We start from the raw sequence: 20028 nt of genomic DNA, 5'->3' as shown, positions 1-20028 counted from the left end.
TGAGCCTGGGAAATTTGCTCAGGGGTGTGTGTGTTAGATAAGCTGTTTTCTCCCTTTGTTCTGGGTCCCACACATAGAATAGGACAGAGGTGTTAAACACTTGAGGATGCCAAAGCAAACACAGGGGCTGCAATAGCCAGGAGAGCCCAAGAGCATGGAGAACAGAAGAGCGAAACAAAGAAAAAGGAGCAGGAAGCAGCTCAGCATAAAAAAACATAAGATAAAAAAATTTAAATCATCACTGATCAAGTTTGCAAATGACAAAAAAATTGGGGGAGTGGTAAATAACAAAGAGGGCAGGGCACTAATCCAGAGTGAGCTGGATTGCTTGGTGAGCAGAGCATAAACACTGTTTTAATTTGGCTAAATGTAATTGTGTATGTCTATGAACAGAAAACGTCAGCTGTCCTTACACTATGCGGGACTCTGTCCTGGAAGCAGGGACTCTGGAAAAGATTTGGGGTGGGGGTGGATAATCAGCTGCACAAACTCCCAGTGTGACGCTGTGGCCTAAAGGGCTAATGTGAACCTGGGATGCATAAAGAGGGGAATCTCAGGTCAGAGCAGAGCGGTTATTTGGCACTGGTGCGACTGCTGCTGGAATCCTGTGTCAGTTCTGGTGTCCACAATTCACAAAGGATGTTGATAAACTGGAGAGGATTCAGGATTAGAAAACCTGCCTTATAGTGATAGACGGAAGGCGCTCAATCTATTTAGCTTAAGAGAAGGGCAAGGGATGACTTGATCCCAGTCTCTAAGTATCTATATAGGGTACAAATTTTTGATAACAGGCTCTTCAGTCTAGCTGCGGAACGTCTTCCACCATCCAATACTGGGAGTTGAAGCTAGACAACTTCAGACTGGAAATAAGGGTACATTTTAAAGTGAGGGTAATTAACCACTGGAACAATTTGCCAAGGGTCTCCATCACTGGCAATTTTAAAATCAAGACTGGATACTTTTCTAAAAGCTCTGTTCTGGGAATGATTTTAGGAAAGTTCTCAGGCCTGTGCTATGCAGGTCAGATGAGATGATCATGATTGTCCCTTCTGGTCTTGGACTCCACGAATACATGAGCACAAGCAAGAAACACTCACTGCAATGGGGGGAGGAACTCAGCACTTTCTGGGCTAGGAGAAAAGATGGATTTGTAAAAACATTTTTAAAGGGGTTGGTCTAGAGTAGGATTTAGAAGTGTGCTGTAGGCGTGTGCTAAGTAACAGGTTCCGAAAGCCAAGTGTAGCCAGGACAGACTTTCAACATGCGCTCAGCTGGTTAAGGGGAGAGCCTCGTCAAGACAAAGCCACCGAATGTAGCAGAGAAAAGTAGCTAGGCTCTACGGAGCCAGGGGCTGTGTTAACCCTCCTGCAGTGAGCCCACCTGCGTGCATGTTGCAGAGTGGCCGTGTAGAGTCATTTTCATTGCTTTCAGCCGTATTACATTCCAGAAGGAGAGACTCCCTCTGCCCTCATTAACAGGTTACCAGTGCTGCTCAGACTCAGTGGCAATATGGTGACAGGATGTGGTCAGTGATAAGTTACCCTCCCCACCCCATCCCTGCTGCCTGTCACGTATGCACAGCACCTCCACCTCAGACGACTCCAGCCCGCTCCTCCCGGGCAACACCAGCTAGTGCCAAGATGGTTGTTATAAATGCATCTGTTGCTATGCTACCGAGAGGCACCCCGCAGGCTGACCACTCCCATCAGTTGCAGACTGGGACATGCCTCACTACCTTGGATGCTGGCATCCTGGTTTGGATTTACACCTTTCCTGGGTGTACCGTCACCCCACTATGCCTGGCTACAGCCAGAGAACTGCAGCTACTGCCTCTGCTTGTCAGGAACCTCTAGTACAGCTGCTCTGCTCCACAGCTGACTGACACACTTTGAATCTTTAACTACATTAAAAGTAAACAAAAAAAGGAACCTACAGGCTGGTGGCTGCTCCCTGCACCAGTGCCCCAGGCTCCAGGATTAGCAGAGTCTGCAAACACTGTGGGCCCAAGTGAAATCCATGCAATATACCTGCCACTGAACTAGGAGAACCCAGTTCTCTACAGGTCACACCTGAAATGCAATAGACAAAAGCTAACCACTCAGCACACGGAGACAGCAAAATCACTCAGGGTTTTAGTCACTTGTGACAATAAAAGTTTATTTTTATTATGAGCTGTGCCTTTCCACCTGGCAAACATTGTCATCCCCATAGGGACAACTGGCTTTCCTCCCTCCCTTGCACACCAGTACCATGGAGTGCCAGACCAAACACCTTTGGGAACACAAACTCCTGAGTGGCCCCCAGCCTCGCCTTGCAAATAACCTTCTGAAAAACATGGCCAGTTTGGAACAGAGCTTGGAACAGGATAGTGTACCAGAAAGGTCAGCAAGCCGCAGATGATGCACAGTAGAGACCACTTTCTAATTAGAGTAACATCCATGTAACACCACTCCAGTGTCACCGTCTGTTGTGACCCTGCAGGTGGCTTAGCAACAGTCCCAGAAGATTGCTATGTTCATGCCAGGGTCTATACAAAGGCGAACGGGTGAGCTCAGAGGAGAAGGTGCAGCCACTGTTTGGCTTTCTGCAATGTGTAACCAGCCGGATTTTAATCAAACTGTTGAGAACACAATGAACTCCTGCAGCCAGAGATTTCACTTACACAAGAAAGCCAATAACCTTGTGAAACTCCCCACTGTAGACTGTTATCAGGTCCACAACCAGCTGCCGTACAGAAGCCATCCTGTAGCAGCCCATGCAGCTATTCCTAGGAACATGTTCATCTTTCCGGGATACAGGAATAGACCTGCCTTTGCTCATGTTTCAGGTTCCATCTATTCTAATCTGCCCAGAGTTGCCTGAACCGGGTTTGTGTAATTTACTTCTAAACAAATAAGCAGGAGAGGAAATGCAGCCAGGCAGGGAGGGCGAGCAATTCCCCAAATAAAGATGAGTCTATGTAGATGAGATAGGGCCCAGGGATGCCAGACCGGCAGGGGGAAGAGAAAATAGTTTCCCCTAGTTAGCTTTGCAGAAGCACTACAGCTGCTGGGGTCTGTGTGCAACTGTCCCTGCCAGCAGATTTCTGCCTCCAGGACAAAGAGTAGCTGCTGCTTGGTGTAAGGAACTGCTCTGACCCCTCATAGTGAGGCTGGGAAGATTTTAAATCAATATCACAGTTTCTGCAGCTCCCTTGCGCTAATGCTGCAGCCCACCGAAAGCCCTGACAAAGGCCATGCAGGCTCTCAGGCCAAGGTCTCAGTTCCCAAGAGCACTGTGTTTGGTTCCCTACAGGGCTTATTTGCGCCTCTCCCTCTATCTTCAGAGCCTTCGCTTGGCTTCTAACTTTACCAGCACTTGTTCTGGACATTGTTCCACTGCCCCAGTGCCCTTCAGCTTCTGACCAGGGCCCTGAGGTGGGATGCTTACCAGGAGCCAGCCCTGCAGGCTGAGCAGGCCTGGAGCAGCATGTGGGCAGGCTGGGAAATGAGTGGGTTCTTGCCCCATTCCCGAGTCCCCAGGAACAGCGGTGGGCTTGGTGCTGGCGCTGCGCTGGGAACACCCTCCTCAGCCTCAGCTCACCAAGCCCTGCTTTCAGGAGAGCGGAGGGGTAGTCAGCCAGAAGGGCACAGGTGAGGGAATTTCATCAGGATGACTGAGCCAGCCCTGGCTCTCACACAGCGCTGTCAGGGAGCTGCATTACATCAAGACTTCACCCTCCCGCTCCTGGAGCCGCTGAGTCACTTCCTGCCTTTAGATTTCACCTTCAAACCTCCTTGCCAGTCTGTGCCTGACACTCTGAGGAGCGCTTTGCAATTCCGAGCATGAAGAGCAAGTCATGAGGTGGGGGGAAACCTCAGTTCATCATTCCCAGGGATGCACTTCCAGGGGTACTTCATCCCCACAGGCCCTGGGACTCGTTCTCCCAGCCCCATCAATGCAAACAGCTGCAGTTAGTTCCTCAAAGACATGGGGAGGGCCTGAGTTTTATTTTGCGTCTTTTGCATTCCTTCAAAGCAGTGGCCAGATGACAGCCCGCTGACAGGAGGGTACTGAAGGAGCAGAATCAGGAAGCTGGCAGCCTGTGTACCCCTCTCCTCTCTCACCTGTGGAATGCACCAATGCTGGCAGCCGTGGGAAAACTGCCAGAACATGTCCACCTTACACAAGTGCCATGTGTGCTAGAGCCCGCCCAGAATCCTATAATGCAGCAGCTGTTCCCACTGAACCTTGCATGAGTTTCAGAGACAGCCTTGGCCCAACACTGGGCACAGCTGATTTCGATAAGGAAACACTGTGCATTTAAGAACTCTGTGCTGAAAAAGCAGCACTCTCACAGCCCTGGACTTGCTCAGCTGGGCACGCATGGAAATGCCCACGGCTGCGAACGTAGGAAATAGCAGAGATTGTTTGAATTGTTCACTAAGTCACAAGGGAGCACCCGATTGTCACCAGATTTTAAGGCACACTCGACAGGTGAATTGCGGATTTCCTCACCTTCAGAGTAAGTCTCGGCAAGTGAAAGATGCACCCTGCTGTACTAGAGAAACCGTGAAGGAACAGTGATTTCTGACCCTATATCCCTTAAGCTCCCAGGTTCCTGCACCAACGTATATGCCTGGAAATGTCTAAAAATGGCTCTCAATTCTGAATCCCTTAAAAACTTCAGCAGAAAGACACTGCACTGTCCTATGACTGCAATACTGCTGGGACTGAACCAACCCTAGGAAAAGGGCAGGCAGCTCGAGGTCAGCATTTGCAAGAACGTCACCAAGCCTGAACATGCAGCACCGTGCCGCTGGCCTCACTGGTGCGAGGTAGCCCAGGTGTAACCCCAAGCCATGTGATGGTGCATACAGGGTTATACAGCACATCTTTCCACGTACAGCAGCAGATGGTTTACAGCGAAGAGCGCAGGAAGGACACCAGCTAAAGACAGGAGTGTTAAACTCGACGGGATCTCGGGTGGGGGCAAAGGGCGAGATTGTTATTTGTAATTATAAGAGCGCCTAGGGCCAGCCAGAGACTAGGGCTCCACTGTGCTCAGCGCTCTACACAGACCGTGTCTTACAAGGCTTCAAACCAGCCACAGTCGGAACAGACGAGGCGAGACGGGGAAGGATACCATCCCTCTTTGACGGACGGGGAGCTGACATGTGGAGAGCTCAAGGTCACACAAGGAGTCTGTGACAAAGCCAAGAACGAAGCCAGATCTCCCAAGTTCCAACCCAGTGCTCTAGCCCCATGGCCAGCCAGCCCTGTCCCTCTTAGAGGAGTCTTACACCTTAGTGCAAGCGGAAGTTTAGTTTTCTTTTCACATGCCAGATACAAAGTGTGTTTCCCAAAAAACAGGTCAAGTTTTGAAAAATTGAGAAATGCTATTTCTTTTGTTTATCATTTTTACAGTGCAAATATTTTGTAATAAATAATATACCTTTGATTTCAATTACAACACAGACTACAATATATATGAAAAATGTAGAAAACATCCAAAATATGTATAAATTCAATGGTATTCTATTGTTTAACAGGTGATTAAAACTGCTATTAATCACGATTAATTTTTTTGAGTTAATCACGTGAGTTAACTGTGATTAATCAACAGCCTTACATCAATAATCCACATGGATTTACACACCTACGTGCAAGCACCATCAGAATCTGAAACAAAGCCATTCCTTCCTGAGGAGAAGGCTGGACTCAAGGCGTAGTAAATAAATGCCAGTTATTAACATACATTCAGAACTATTGGAAATACTGGAAATGGCCCACCTTGATTATCACCACAAAAGGTTTTCCTCCCCCCCCGCCACCGGTAATAGCTCATCGTAAGTGATCACTCTCCTTATAGTGTGTATGATAACCCATTGTTTCATGTTCTCTGTGTGTGTATATAATCTCCGCACTGTATTTTCCACCGATGCATCCGATGAAGTGAGCTGTAGCTCACGAAAGCTTATGCTCCAATAATGTTATTCTCTAAGGTGCCACAAGTACTTGCCCTTTTCTTTTGCGAATACAGACTAACACGGCTGCTACTCTGAAACCATTCAGAACTACAACTACCTTCCTGTATTGTTGCACTGACGTGAAAACCACTCACAGCCAGAGCTTTGCTCAAGAGATGGGCCATTATCTTGCTTAAGAACAAATACAAAGTTGAGTCAGTTGGGGTAATAAATAGCACATTTTGTGCATTCAACAGAAGCTGAAGATTGGAAGGGTTTGAGAAGCTTGGAATCTGTCACGAGTCAAATGGACCATTTCACTGAAGGAGGAGATCCAAGAGCACAGGAGTGAGATAGACACATTAGAATCTCCTCCTAACAAAATAACACCCACCTTACAGACTGCTAAGAAATCCACGGCCCCAGAATTCACCAGAGGAGATTCTGACTCAAACTCCTCCTTAGATTATTATTTAGGGCAGAGAAGGTCTGGGAGGAGAAGAGAGAACCAGAGTTGATCTGCATAGCTGCATTTCCTTTACCCGCAATACTGGTTTGCAAGGGAGGCGTCTTGCCTAACGACAGGCTGCACTGAGCAAATTTACTACAAAGGAAGGTGTAGGTTACTGAACAGGCAGCATCTGCGATGGTAGCTGGGGGGGCCCCCACAGTCCTAGAGTAGACTATGGAAGAGAGGTGCTACAGCCAAGTTTTAGGGACAGCAACTGGGGCCCTGGTTTGATTGTTTTATCAGAGAGAGGGGTTGGGGGTCACAGTTCAGGGAAAATCCTGTTCGTATCAATGCTCTAAAGTAGGAAGGCAAGCACCCAAGCACACGATTGCTCTCTGAGCTCCAGCTCCTTTTTCCCATGCACACTAGTCACCCATCTAACAGATGGCATTGAGCTTCGGTTTCATTATGGTAACAAGGACGTCAAAAATTCCAATCTTCGGGGTACTTCCCCTCTGGCTAGAGGGTTGCAAATGCTTCTAGAAAAGGTGAGCTCTGCCTTGCTTTCTCTTCCAAGAAAACCAAGGTGAAACTTTGCCTAACTGCCTGAAGCGCCTAAATGATGGGATAAACGTCAAAGATCCACCCAAGCCAATTCAGACAACCTTAGGTTCCCTTCCAGAACAGCTGTCTCCATCTGCAGCTAACTGGCTCCCTCACAGCTACTGCACAGAGGCCTGCCTGGAGGACTTTTTTCTTTTTTCCCCAAATAAATATTAGTACCATTCATTAAGCTAACCAGAAGAGAAGTTTTTTCATTTCAGACCTAGATTTCAAGACGATGGAAGAGAACCAGCATAGAATAGGACAAGAAAGGAACAGGGGCCTAAGACTACCAGTTAAACAGTTTGCTGTTAGCTTCTGCAAGGAGCAGTCAAAATGTGACCAGCTTTCATACAACTCATCCATCAGCTGATTCTAAATATTTCTGCTCCTTACAAACCCTCCCAGGTCCAGCCTTGGTTCTTGAAACATCTCTGATGCAAAGGCAACTGTGCTGCCAATACCAGGAGCAAAATTAGACCACCACCCATACTCTCCAGCACAGCACAAACACTGCTGAGGACAGGATCCAGGTGGCTTTGGTAACTACAGATGTAACTCACTGCAGCATGGTTGTGATAAGCAGCTGATTTGCACCATGACATTCACCACATCACATTCCCTAGGTCTGCAAGAAGCTTCCAGAGAGACCAAGGTCTCTTCTGTCATGAGAGCTTGGGCATCCTTAACATATCTGGCTCCTGACTGGTCACCTGCTCTAATGCTTATGTAATGTGTGCCTGGCAGTGTTGGACTGCACTTTAAAATTGGGCGCACACAGCCTCGGGGCTTCCCTCAGCTGGAGAACACAAATGTTCATTTTTACCATAACACCCCTGTACACAGAGCGAGGAGAACACTTTTCAAGGTTTCAAGACACTTGCTCCCATCCCAGGACCCACTGGTGCTGTCCCATGCATGTTGTTGGGTATAGCACAATCTTGGCAGCAACCCGGTCAGTAGCTAGTTCTCCAAGATACAGTCTCTAAGGAGAGAGGTCAGAGGTCACCTGTGTTCAAGCACCCCAGCCTTCCACCCAAACTTTAACCCACCGGCAGGTCTCTGCTGCCATTTGGCTGGTAACTCTAGGTCTCTGGCTCTGTACTAGCTCTTTTCATTGAGGCCCCTTTAAAGAGTAAAAGGAGGTCTCTGCTGAAAGCATGTATTACAGCTGCTAGCATCCCTCACAAGCAAAGGAAATTACAGCTCTGTAACCCCAGTATGCCTGCAGCTTCTAATTCTGGTGAAGTATCAAGTCCTGGGAAGGGAAGTAGGCTCAGGTTACCATCCCAATAAATAGCTTCTTGTGGTCTGAACCAAAATTTAGACCATCTGTTGCCTGAGAGTCACAGCACGTGCCAGCTGCAGAGTTCCTTGCTGCCGCCCTCCTGCAAAAAGGTAACACACTCCAAGGGTAGGATTGCTCAGCTTTGCAGCAGGTCAGGAAACTACTTAGTGGAGACAGACAAGGGAGCACGGGACGCAGGGAGATAATTTCTTTGCTTCACTTGTACACTGCCAAAGCAGAGCTGAAATGAGTTTACATCTGCAAGGCTGACACTCTCCAGACACGGACAGCTGGATGCAGAGTCATCCGGCGTCAATTACACGTACAGGACAGACCTGAGCCACTTGAAAAATCAGTCGCCTTTGTTGCAACACTTCTCCTGTGTACTATTTTTTAAAATTTCGTCTCAAATATTGAGCATTTTAAACGAGAAATCATCCATTACTCAACTCGAAAGAGCTTTTGCTATCGAGATTTACTTTGGATAAACACTGCTCAGAGCTATTTCTGAGAAAGAGAAGTGGAAAGCACGTCACTTCTTGCACAACTGCTTTGACGCTGCTGCGGCACCTCCTGAGCTGGAGACTTCGCCATCTATAGCCAGGGGGGGTAAAAATGCTTTTTGCCAACTCGAGAGGCAAAACTACACAAACAGCCACTATGGACACAAATATCCAGGTGCCCGCACTTAACAGTAAGGAGTTGGAATTCAAACTTCCGCTGTACAAATGCTGCATGACCTCACAGAACTAGAGCTACCTGCCACCACAGCCACAAGGAAAAGCTTTTGTGTTTGGGCAACAAGCAGCATCTAGCACTGACTCTTCATCTCTTTCTGAGATTTTTGGTGCAGGGGCCAAGTTCTCATCTCTCTTTAAAGTGCCCTGAAGAGCTATGAAAACAGAAAAACAGACCCACGTCTGCTGCCTGTTTCCTGCACTACATTCTCACGTAGAAGTAACAACAACGGTACAGACCTGGTGTTTACTGAGCTGTAAAGGGGTAGTAGTAAAAAGCAGCAAGGGAAACCTGTAAGAAACAGATTTACTTTTCAGGACAATGGGATAAGTATAGGGCAGCATTTTAACTAGGAGACACCCAGCTCGCTATGTCCTCAAGGTAAAGGCCAGGAAGGGTTCACACCCTGTGCGGTGAAGAAATGATCTTTTTCTTTTTTGTAAAGAAGATGTGCTGTGCTCACTCACTGAAAATGACAACAACCTCCTCTGTTCATGGCAAGGCACATGGTGCAACAGCCAGTGGAGAACAGCCACAGAGCAAGGCAGTTTGGTTACAGTTAAAAAGTTTCCAAGTTTATTTGCTCGCTCACATGTTTGTAGGATCAGGGCCTCCAGTTCAACAACAAGGGGAGTAATGGAGATCCCAGCATGCTAATAACCAGCCCTCTGTTCTCCCCATCAAACAGAGAACACGCTAGCTGAATAGGGTATTTGTGGCAAGCCATCCAAAGCAACAATAACGCAGCCAGACCAATACTCTAACTGTGGCAGAAAGTTACGTCGGCTTGTTGAATGCAATGGATCTGATTAAAACTCAACACAATCCCAACAGCCACAATGACCTAAGGAGCAATGGACAGACTGACTCTCCCAGTGACTCATACTGGAATCTGTTACAGCAGGTGCTGTGAGCAAAACCACTCACCGGTAAATCACCACTTCACTAGCAAAACATTTAAGTGCTTGCCCAGAAACAAAAGCAGCCACATCACAAACCAGAGGGTGACATCAACACAGCATTTCCTACCCAGGTTCAGGTTTCACTACATGGGGCTGAAGATTGGACTCTTGTTAAAGTTCCTCTAAAAGTCTCCGCATTTGACAAAGTCCCTGGCTCTGGTTTTGTTGGCGATACTTAGTTTCTGAACCCCTTTCATCTCTCACTAGCACACTGAGACAAGAGGGAGAGCGCAAACAGGAAGGGTGCCCTAATCTAAAATGACAGGTTTCAGAGTAGCAGCCGTGTAAGTCTGTATTTGCAAAAAAAAGGAGTACTTGTGGCACCTTAGAGACTAACAAATTTATTTGATTTGATCCCCTACAGCTCACGAAAGCTTATGCTCAAATAAATTTGTTAGTCTCAAAGGTGCCACAAGTACTCCTTTTCTTTTTGCTAATCTAAAATGAATTGCTAACAAAAATCATCATACTAACCTAATGAGCCTCATCCTATTGAGGTCAATGGCAAAACTCCCACTAACATCAGCGCAGCCGGATCAGGCCCTATATTACTTAAACAGAAGGTACTACCTGGGCCTGGTTCTTAAGAGGGATATGCAGAGCCAGAGACTCTTGTCCAGAACCAGAGCTCTGCATCCCCTTCCAAAACTCACTTTCACATGTTGAAGATCTGAAGCCAGAATGATCCTGTTCACTTTAGTTGCATCACTGCCTGTGGCAGCATGGTCAAGTCAAGTCTATTCTCTTCAATAGATTGAACCACATTTGGGATTTCCCACATGTGGTCTAGGGCCTCTCAGCTGCTCAGAGTTATGTGCATGATGTGTCCATTCAAGCACAGTGCTCACCCCTCAGTGGCTTACATGACGGGTTTGTGTAGGGCTGGAAAATACACACACAGCGTAGCTTCTCTTGGTCAGAGTTCCTTGCAATGTATTGTATACTCAAGACTAATTACACCTCTTGAGTGAGTGCACAATTATTCTGCATACTCCAGAACTCTCTGAATTGGGGACCAAGGCGTACATTGAGTTAATGGCAGCCACTGAACTATACCCAGGTTAAATTCATGGACTTTAGAAAAAGCATACTACAAATGTGAAGATCTTCGAAGCTCTTGGTGCACTGTAGTTTTATAAAACTGAATAATCTGCTATTGTGGCATGCGGGAATGTAACAGTGCTGCTCTCTATTCCTCCAGGACCAAGCATTAGGCCATAGGTGAGTGGCCAAAACCTGTTGCCCACCTCCAGAGAAGGCTGAGTTGAGGAACGTTTCCTCTACTAGAAAAGTACGTACTTCCCTGCCGATACAGGCTTCCCCCGCCACTTCAGGAATGTAAGTGCAAAGCGGCTCAGCTTCCACATGTAACCAGTTCTTAAATCTCTCCACCCTTTATAACATTACTGCTTCCACCGCGGTGCTATCCGAGTGTTTCACAAACACGGACACACTTATCTTCACTGCACTCCTGTGAGGTCAGGGAGCATTTTGTCTCCATTTCACAGACTGTGAAACCGAAGTACAGAGGGATTTAGTAACATAGCGAGTCAGTGGCAAAGCTAGGAATCGAACCCAGATCTGAGTCCCAGTCCAATGCTGTAACCATAAGGCCATCGTGCTTCCTGTGTTTCAGAAATACACTATATAGTCCAGCCTGCTGGAATTATTTAAACATAGATCACAAGAAATGCTTATAAGACTATTTTCTCCTTTGCTAAAGTCCCCTATGTATATATGCTACAGATCTAAACCCAGAGTCTCTCTACTACAGGCAACCCTCGTCACAAAGAGAAATAAAATATAAAAGAGAGAGGAACGTACATGTATAGAACTAAGTTACTGTGGGCCACAGGTCTTTCATATGTGACCACATGTGACCGTGTCTTTTCCAGCTTCTTCTGTTAAAGTTCGGGCTTTGAAAGCAGGCTAAGCCAACAGAAACAAGGTTCTCTTGTTCTTGAATAACAAATCTCCACACATGTAGTTATTCAGGAACAGCTGTTGCACTATAAATTCACACCCTACCTTAACTGATGTTAACTTTTACCTGTAGACAAGCTTTTAGTTTCAGCACCATGCCACTCCCCTACCTCTTACTGTACAAGGGACTGCAGAACAACATGTGTAAAGAACAGCACAATGGGTCATAGGAGAACTGCAAACCTGAGAGGGGAATTTCTTGGCTTTAGTGAGTTGAAGTTTGCCTAACTCAGGAGTCTTTCTGCACTTCAGTGTAACTTCTTTTGTTTCATTAGAACAGCATGAAACTCTCTGTAACTCGGAAGTTAACACTCCTCCTCATTGCTGCCGGTGCAGAATGTATGTAAAGGGCATGCTCTACTGCCAGTGGCTGCACCCACAGAAACTGCTTTACTTGCAATGTACCCAGGAGAGGGAAATCCACATTGCGAGTTTCGGTCCTGCAGAACTGAGGCTGCTTTAAAGTTATCGGAATCTCACTCACTCTCACCCACCCACCCATACCCACCCCACAAGGGTAAAATACTTTTATGTGAAAAAACTGCCAATTGTTTTTACCATTTGCATTTTGTATTTAAAACATCTCCCAGAGACCTCAGGAGCCAGCGCTGAGCCTGGAAGGGATTTTTATGGCCACATTTTAAACTCACAGAAAGTAGGGGTCTAGAATGGAAACAGTTCTTTACAGCTAAAACACTGATCCTGGACTCTGCCCTGAACAGCTGGGCCTAGTTCACAAGTTAAGTAAGTTTAGGAATTACTATTCCTAAAACCCACTCTGAGTTTCAAAGGGGCTCCGAGGAGATGCTGACTAGTCACTGTTCTCCTCAGATGACAAGGTATGAGCCATTTTAGTTACGGGATTTCCTAGGGAACACTAGAAGCTTGGGTAAATAAACTCTCAAAATACCAAAGCCATATTTACATATCACTGTCAAATGATAAATATCTAATCATGGTTGCAATATTTTAGGGATATTTGTTTTTTTATGCACTCAACTATTTGGTCACGTAAAACATCTGTAGCAGATGGAAGAATTCATTTGGCCTACTAGGATTCACTAGGTTTAAAAAAACCCGGATCATGTGTTCAATTTGCATCCAAAGAACTAATGCTGCTTTGTCCAGTCCTACTAGCATATCAAGTGAAGAATGCTTATGCAACTTTCTCAACAGGAGCTGTAAGCTACCAATATAACTGTATGTAAACAGAACTATGATCTGTTAGCAAGGAGCGTTCTATATTTAGATTAATGCTGCTTCTGCAAACCAGTATTGACCAAAATGTCATTTCATATCCTTTACAGAAACATGGGGGGAAATCAGCTTGCAGATAAGGAAAACAATTCATACTGAATTTTTCTGCTCTCTCTTTTCCCCTCAGAACTCCCTGTCCAGAGAACACTCCTGAGACTGACCCTAAAAGGTCACTAAAACAGCAAAGCTCCTCCTTCAGAACTGGGGATTCGATCTGGATGCTAGAGGATTACAACATGGAAGGCTCCACATACGTCCACAGCTCCTCTCCTTGAGGCTTAAAGACTGCTTACATATCCTTTACCCACCTTTTTAACAAAGGCAGAGTGACCAACTTTCCAGGAAGCGAATGCCAGCAAGTGGGGCAGTCTGGGTTATAGATCAGAGATGAACCTGGCATAGTTTCCACAGGACACTCTTGTTCTGGGCAACAGGTTTCAAAGGGTTACCTGGTGGCATGGCTGTCTTTGCTGAGAAAGCCTGAGATTTCAGTGAGGCTTCAGCAGAGTGCATAACAGTCTCCAATATTTGCTCAGCTAACCAGTGAAACCCCTACAGCTCTCCAATGTCTTGAAAATTATGGTTTAGAAGAGAGAATGCTCAGCTAGGGGAATGTTCTGCAGCCATGACCAAGCTGTGGTTAAAACTGATCCCAGTGATTTCTGTTCAGCCCAGAAACCTCAGACAGTTTCCATTTTCTCAATAACAAAGCATTTTTGTGGGGTGAGGTAACAGGCCTGCAGCTGCCAGGTCTAATTCTCCACTAGGATTTCTTAAGAGTGTGGCCGAATGAGCACTGGCCAGCTAAGCCAGAGGCAGTATAAAAAGCAGCCAGCCTTTACGGCTGAGAAATGAAGGGACAAAGCTGTTGCAGGAGAGATTTGGAAAGAAGCCTTTTTGGGAGGATCACGCAGATTCTCTGTAGAGCTTGTTTTAAGCCACTTTTACAAAGAGCTCCTAGCAGCATGTAGGACAGAGGTGGGCAAACTACGGCCCGCAGGCCACATCCGGCCCGCGGGACGCTCCTGCCCAGCCCCTGAGCCCCTGGCCCGGGAGGCTCGCCCCCAGCTCCCTCCCCTGCTTTTCCCCCACCCCCGCAGCTCACTGTGCCGCCAGCCAATGCTTTGGACAGTTGCAAAGCCGCGGCCTGACCCAGTGCTCTGTGCCGTGCGGTGGCCTGTCCTGGTGCAGCCGTGCCACCAGCCACAGGTGTTCCAGGCAGCGTGGTAAGGAGGCAGGGAGCGGGGGTGGATAGAGGGGCAGGGGAGTTTGAGGGTGTGGATAGGGGTTGAGGCAGTCAGGAAGGAGAGGAGGGGTTGGATGGGGCAGTGGGGGGCAGTCATTGGCAGGAGTTCCGGGGGTGGTCAAGGAGAAGGAGCGGATGGATGGGGCAGGGTCCCGGGGGGGCAGTCAGGAAGGAGAGGCGAGTTGGATGGGGCGGCGAGGGGAAGTTAGGGGGGGATCCAGGGGCGGTCAGGGGACAGAGAGCAGGGTGGTGGGGCCAGGGTCCGGGGGGGGGGGTGGGGGTTGGGGGGGTTGATGTGGTTGGGGGGGCCGTCAAGGGTTGAGAAGCATGGGGGGGGTCTGATAGGGGGCGGGGGCCGGGGCCGGGCCATGCCCGGCTGTTTGGGGAGGCACAGCCTCCCCTAACCAGCCCTCCATACAATTTCAGAAACCCGATGCCGCCCTCAGGCCAAAAAGTTTGCCCGCCCCGGTGTAGGAGGAGAGTTCCCCAGCCGAGGAAAGACTGGGACTCCAGGATACAAAGGGACAGAACATGTGAGACAGAGTTGGGGGAAGAGAAATATACCAGTAGATTCTGTACATTCAGTAATTCAGAATCCAGCATGAGAGGCAGCTCAGTGCCGTATCCACTGGAGCACAGAACCACACATATACAAGCGTGAGCAGAAGAGAACATTGCTACTCGGGATGACGAGCACCATCGCTTGGAGAATGCTCTGGAATTGTGAAGCCTCATCGCAATGTTCATGCTGCAGACCCAACCCATCCAACCACCTCCGAAGCCTCGAAGGCTTTGCCTTTAAGCAGCCTTCCGAAGCCTTGCCCATGAGGCCTGCTGTCCGCACACTGGCACCACGTGGCCAGAAAGTCCTGCACACAAAGGGCGAACATCTCAGGAACTGACAGCTCCAGCTAGATTTCCCCCTGCTCCAAGGCACCCTTTAGACAGACGAGCAGGAGAGTTCAGATAAACAAGTTGAGGCCTAGTCCCTAGTCCCGGTCTTTGTGGAAGTGAAAGAAGTTCCACACAGACAGAAGCAATGAGACTATTTGTATCTAGATCCCAAATCGCATTCCTTGGGGCTGTAATGCAGAAAACACCATGTGGGGAGGGGAAGCAAGAATCACAGGCAGGAGCCAGGGAGCCACCTATGAAGCTCTCTGCTCTTTGGAGATGCCCTTTATCCTAAGGGTGTCAAACTCGGAGGGAGCTTTGGTCTTCTCCAGAGGTTCAACAGCAACTGGGAACTTGGAGGGAACTGCAGCTCAGGGGATCTGCACTGCTCAGCTTGTGGTGCCCTGGGCCACATGCTCACCAACGTAGTTCCAAAGAGCTAGATTGTTCAGTGCAGTAGTGGTTTGGTCCCTATTTTCATGGGGATCATCTCATGGACACTACGCTTAGGGTGACCAGTTGTCCCGATTTTATAGGGACAGTCCCGATATTTGGGACTTTTTCTTATATAAATGCCAATTACGCCCTACCCCCGTCCCGATTTTTCACACTTGCTATCTGGTCACTCCAACTATGCTCCCCCAGCTACATCTTCAGCAGCAACTGTTCAGATTATTACATGGGGTCCCCAGGCCCAAACACACCAAACAAATACTCATTCCAAACCTATCACTGCACATTTTGCCTAATCGAGACCCAGGTGCCTGGAAGAGGCTCTCAGGAGTTTCAATAAGGTGAAAGCAGTCGCTGTTCATTTCTCTGGAAAGCGTGGTAAAGCAGACTCTCCCTAGTTTCAGGCTGTAGGGCATCCTCAGAGGAGTCTGAAATTCTCTGGCCTAAAACATTATGTTCAAAGTTAATTTAATCACGTGCCTGGGTGAGTCCAAGTCTCCTCTTGCCATGAGGTCAGACTTTACCTGCCAAATCACAAGTTCCATTAGCTTGCATGACTTAAGAGATAATATTGCAACACACACACACAAGTAAGCAAACCAGCTGGATGGTCTTCAGTTAGTAACACCAGAGACTGGGGATTTCTCCTCTGGCTGCTTGGAGTACCGACATGAGAAGGTCAAAGGAAAGGTGTTGTGCTCAAGCTTTGTTCTAAGGGAACAACTACTTTCTGTCCCAAGAGAGGGTGGTATAGATACAATGGCGGCAAGGTGGTGCTGGCTTGGAGCAAGTGTGGGAGATGCAGGAGGGGTGGCCTGGGGAGGGGGAGGGGTCATCACATGCCCCCCAGAACCTTTAAACTGTGCCCCTGCACTAGTAAAAGTTACATGTCGCCTCTGATTTTGGTGGAAATATTTTCAGTCTAGTACATGAGGTTTCTGCATCTAAGGGGACAACAGCAAAGGTTTCTAACTAAAAACTGTGCCAGAGCCATTCAGCATGACTTAAGTGCAATTGCTGCCCCCAAACCAAGGGTCACCACAACACCCCATACTCTCACATATGAGAAGGAAACTCAAGGGCATATGGTTTTCTCCAATAAGCACTATAATGTCCACACTACATTCATTCGCTCCCCCAGCACAGCTCAACAGCAGCAAAGCGTTTTAATCAAAGAGTTACTGGGGCTATAACTAGACCGGAGGGAAGCACTCAAACCACGGATAAACAGAACAAAGCACCAGCAATTGGAACTGTATCAGCATGTCTTGATTCATCTAAACCCTTCAGGGGCAATACTCTCCAATAATCAGGAGCTGGGGAAGACATTTCACTCTAGGAACAGTGAAGTCAATTTGCTAATCAATCATTCATTCTCTGTCCCTACAGGAAAAAAAACAGGTCTCCACCAGGCATAGGGAGCTATGACCTAACACAGAGGTTCTCAGTGTGGCACACGCGACGATTCTGATCTTGCCATGTTGCTAGGTTGAAGGCGAGTCCCAATCTGGAAAAGGCGGAGATCTACTGGCATAACAGATCAAGAGTCAGAAGATCTGGATTATATTCCCAGCTCTTTCACCAATTTGCTGCGTAATCTTGAGCAAGTCCCTTCCAATCTCTGTACCTCAGTTTCCTCATTGTAAAGCAGGGATAATAATTCTTAAATTGCCTTTGTGAAGGGCTGTGCTTTCCTGGAGTACTTTTCTCCTATAGTTCTGAAAGCACTAATGTTGATGTCCTCCACAGCTGGTAACAGGCAAGATACTATTCAAGGGGTCACTACTGAACCCTGATGCAAGTGGAATCTCTTCCTTTTCCAGTCATAGACAAAAAGAAGTGATGAAGCCATCTGTGAGACCCTTCCTATGAGGAACATGGCTTGCAATGCTCAAAAACCCACTCCATCTAGAAGTGAGCTAACCCAGACATAAGGGCAGAGCAGGGAGACTTCCAGCACAGGCAATCTCAGAGAGGAGGGGCTCCCTGGTGAGGCTGCTGCAGATCAGCAAGATGTAAACCAAATGGCAATAATGTGCAGAGCATGTTCACAGCAAGCCCGGTCACCAGACAGAGGACTTCACAAGCTGACTAAAATCCGCGCAAACATCTTCCATCTGCTAGCCAGACACCAGTGTCTGCACTGAGGCCTTTGGGAAAGGTCAGGACAGTCCTCCAGGCTCCAAGATATTGCCTTTGCTTTCACTCTTAGTATCTTAATTCCTTTGTTAAGAGATACTAATCTTTCCGTAAGGCAGTTCTCGGGAGCCAAGGAGTTTGTGTATTATTGCAAAACATATGCTCAGAAGAGACTGGAAATGCCATTGGCAGTGGTACAGAAGGAGCAGTGTGCAGCTTTGGGTCAAAGCAAAAAATCCCTGCTAGTAAGCAATTCCCACATGACAGTCTGGAAGAGCTAGTGAAAGCATCTTCGAAAAACCAAACAATGGTGTGAGAATGAAGCTAACAAGGGCTGGCTCCTGGAAAAATGAAAAGGCCAATGATATGCCACAACATCCCCAACAGCACAGATCCAAGAGAAGCCTTTCTGGGAAACCAGCTCAAGTCCTTATGCTGGGAAACCTTCTGGGACAGGGGACCTCGAGGCAAAATGCTGGCAAACTGCTTCATCAGTTAAGGTGAGTCCAAGTGTTTTCTATTGCATCTGAATGATTTGTTTCAGCCCAACAACTCTCCAGAGAGCAGTGTGTAAGCACAGGCTACTTCTTCTGGGAAGGGGAATTCGGTGCTTTCAGCCCCTGCCTACACTAGGACAGTTTTAGCACATTTCCCACCCACTGCTGACATGCAGATGGAGTCCTAACATGGAAGGGCTGGTGATTCTACTTTTACCGCCCTGCTGATTTGACCTACAACACCTGGGCACGTTGTCACGCACTCCCACTGCTGCAGCTACACCATGTTCAGAGCACATAGCTTGTGTGCGCCACCTACACTTGCACGCGCACCAATGGGCTATCTCCACAAAGGCAAGGCTCTTGGGGATCTGTTTCTGCCAAAATGGAAGTTGTCAGGAGCACAGCTTTGATTAGCATTTTTCCACGGGGTGTAGGTGTGGATACAAAGGGGACTTCTCCCAACCTCCATATTTCAGAGAGAAGTCAGGGTGGGTGTGGAAAGAGGGTGGTGTGAGGTTGAAAACTTTAATTTGTTAGCCTTCTCCATAACTAGTCCAATTAGCCTTACATGCAGGCATGCACAAAACACTGAAGAAAACGAGCGTCAGTTTCAATCTGCTCCAGCCATGCTGCCAGAGGAGAGCTAGCTCATGGGGGAGTCTCAAAGGACTCCCCAGCTTGGATGAGTGCCAACATCCAGGATCCTGCATTGGATTGAATAGCTTTCGCCACCCACCAAATGTGATCCCAACACCTGTGCTGTATCCACACCCCTCCATACACTCCTTGTTAGTTTACACGCATTGGAAGTCACTTCAAAACAGCAAAGTCCAAGAGCAGTCAAGTGCAAAGCACCAAAGTAAATTGTAAGGGATGAGCTGGATGTTACCTAATGAGCCTTTTCCAGCTCTAACTGCCGCAATCCCACACACGTTCCCCTCCAATCCACGTTACCATCATCCCTGGCAACCCAAATAAATAGCAGATTTGAACAGCTCTGGAAACATCTCCTAACCGTATTTCAAACGGCAGCAAAACCTCCACATCTGCAAAGGAAATTTCTGAGGAAAGCCATACCGCAGCTGCTTCAGAGTCTCTTACTCACGCTGGGAAGAGCAATGTTCTGTCTTGCCTCATTTCAAGTGGAAAGACTTTCTGGCTGCTGAGGAACAAACGTTGCCCAGGAACACAGAATGCACATGCTATGTCTCTGCCCAAACCCAGCAAAATCTGAACAGTGTGGGCAGAGTATTCAATTACCTCATTTCCAGGTGCGCTGTCAGCATGAGTCCTGGCTGGCTTGAGATAAAAGTGGGAACAGTGTTCCCAGTCCTGAAGGTGTCTGCATAATTAATAATAATTACTACCCAGAGCTTTTGAATCCTCTAAAGTTACATCACTTTTCTCAGCTGCTTTTCATCTGCTGCTTTGGGTCTATGGGAGAATGGCAAAATGTTCAAGATTGGATTCACAAAGGGGGCACCTGGGCCCTGCCCACACAACCTACAGAAGCAGGAATGCAAAAGAGTCCAACGTAAAAGGGCCTATCCATCTCAGCTGTCTTCA

The 20028-nt window shown here is 47.6% G+C and overlaps 1 protein-coding gene and 1 long non-coding RNA gene across 3 annotated transcripts in view; one reads left to right on the top strand and one right to left on the bottom strand.

Annotated features, from left to right (window-relative positions):
- Window positions 1-20028, bottom strand: part of FHL3 (four and a half LIM domains 3) — a 37598-nt gene that overhangs the window by 9491 nt on the left and 8079 nt on the right. The window lies entirely within an intron of this gene.
- LOC122458249 lies at window positions 11200-14044 on the top strand. The gene is made up of 2 exons (XR_006278173.1): window positions 11200-11281; window positions 13358-14044. It is a non-coding gene; the product is annotated as an uncharacterized LOC122458249 (long non-coding RNA).

This window comes from Dermochelys coriacea, chromosome 19, assembly GCF_009764565.3.
Source record: "Dermochelys coriacea isolate rDerCor1 chromosome 19, rDerCor1.pri.v4, whole genome shotgun sequence".
NCBI classification, from domain to species: domain Eukaryota; kingdom Metazoa; phylum Chordata; order Testudines; family Dermochelyidae; genus Dermochelys; species Dermochelys coriacea.
The sequence above is the reverse complement of the archived record's forward strand: the minus strand, read 5'-3'. Positions and strand labels throughout refer to the sequence as shown.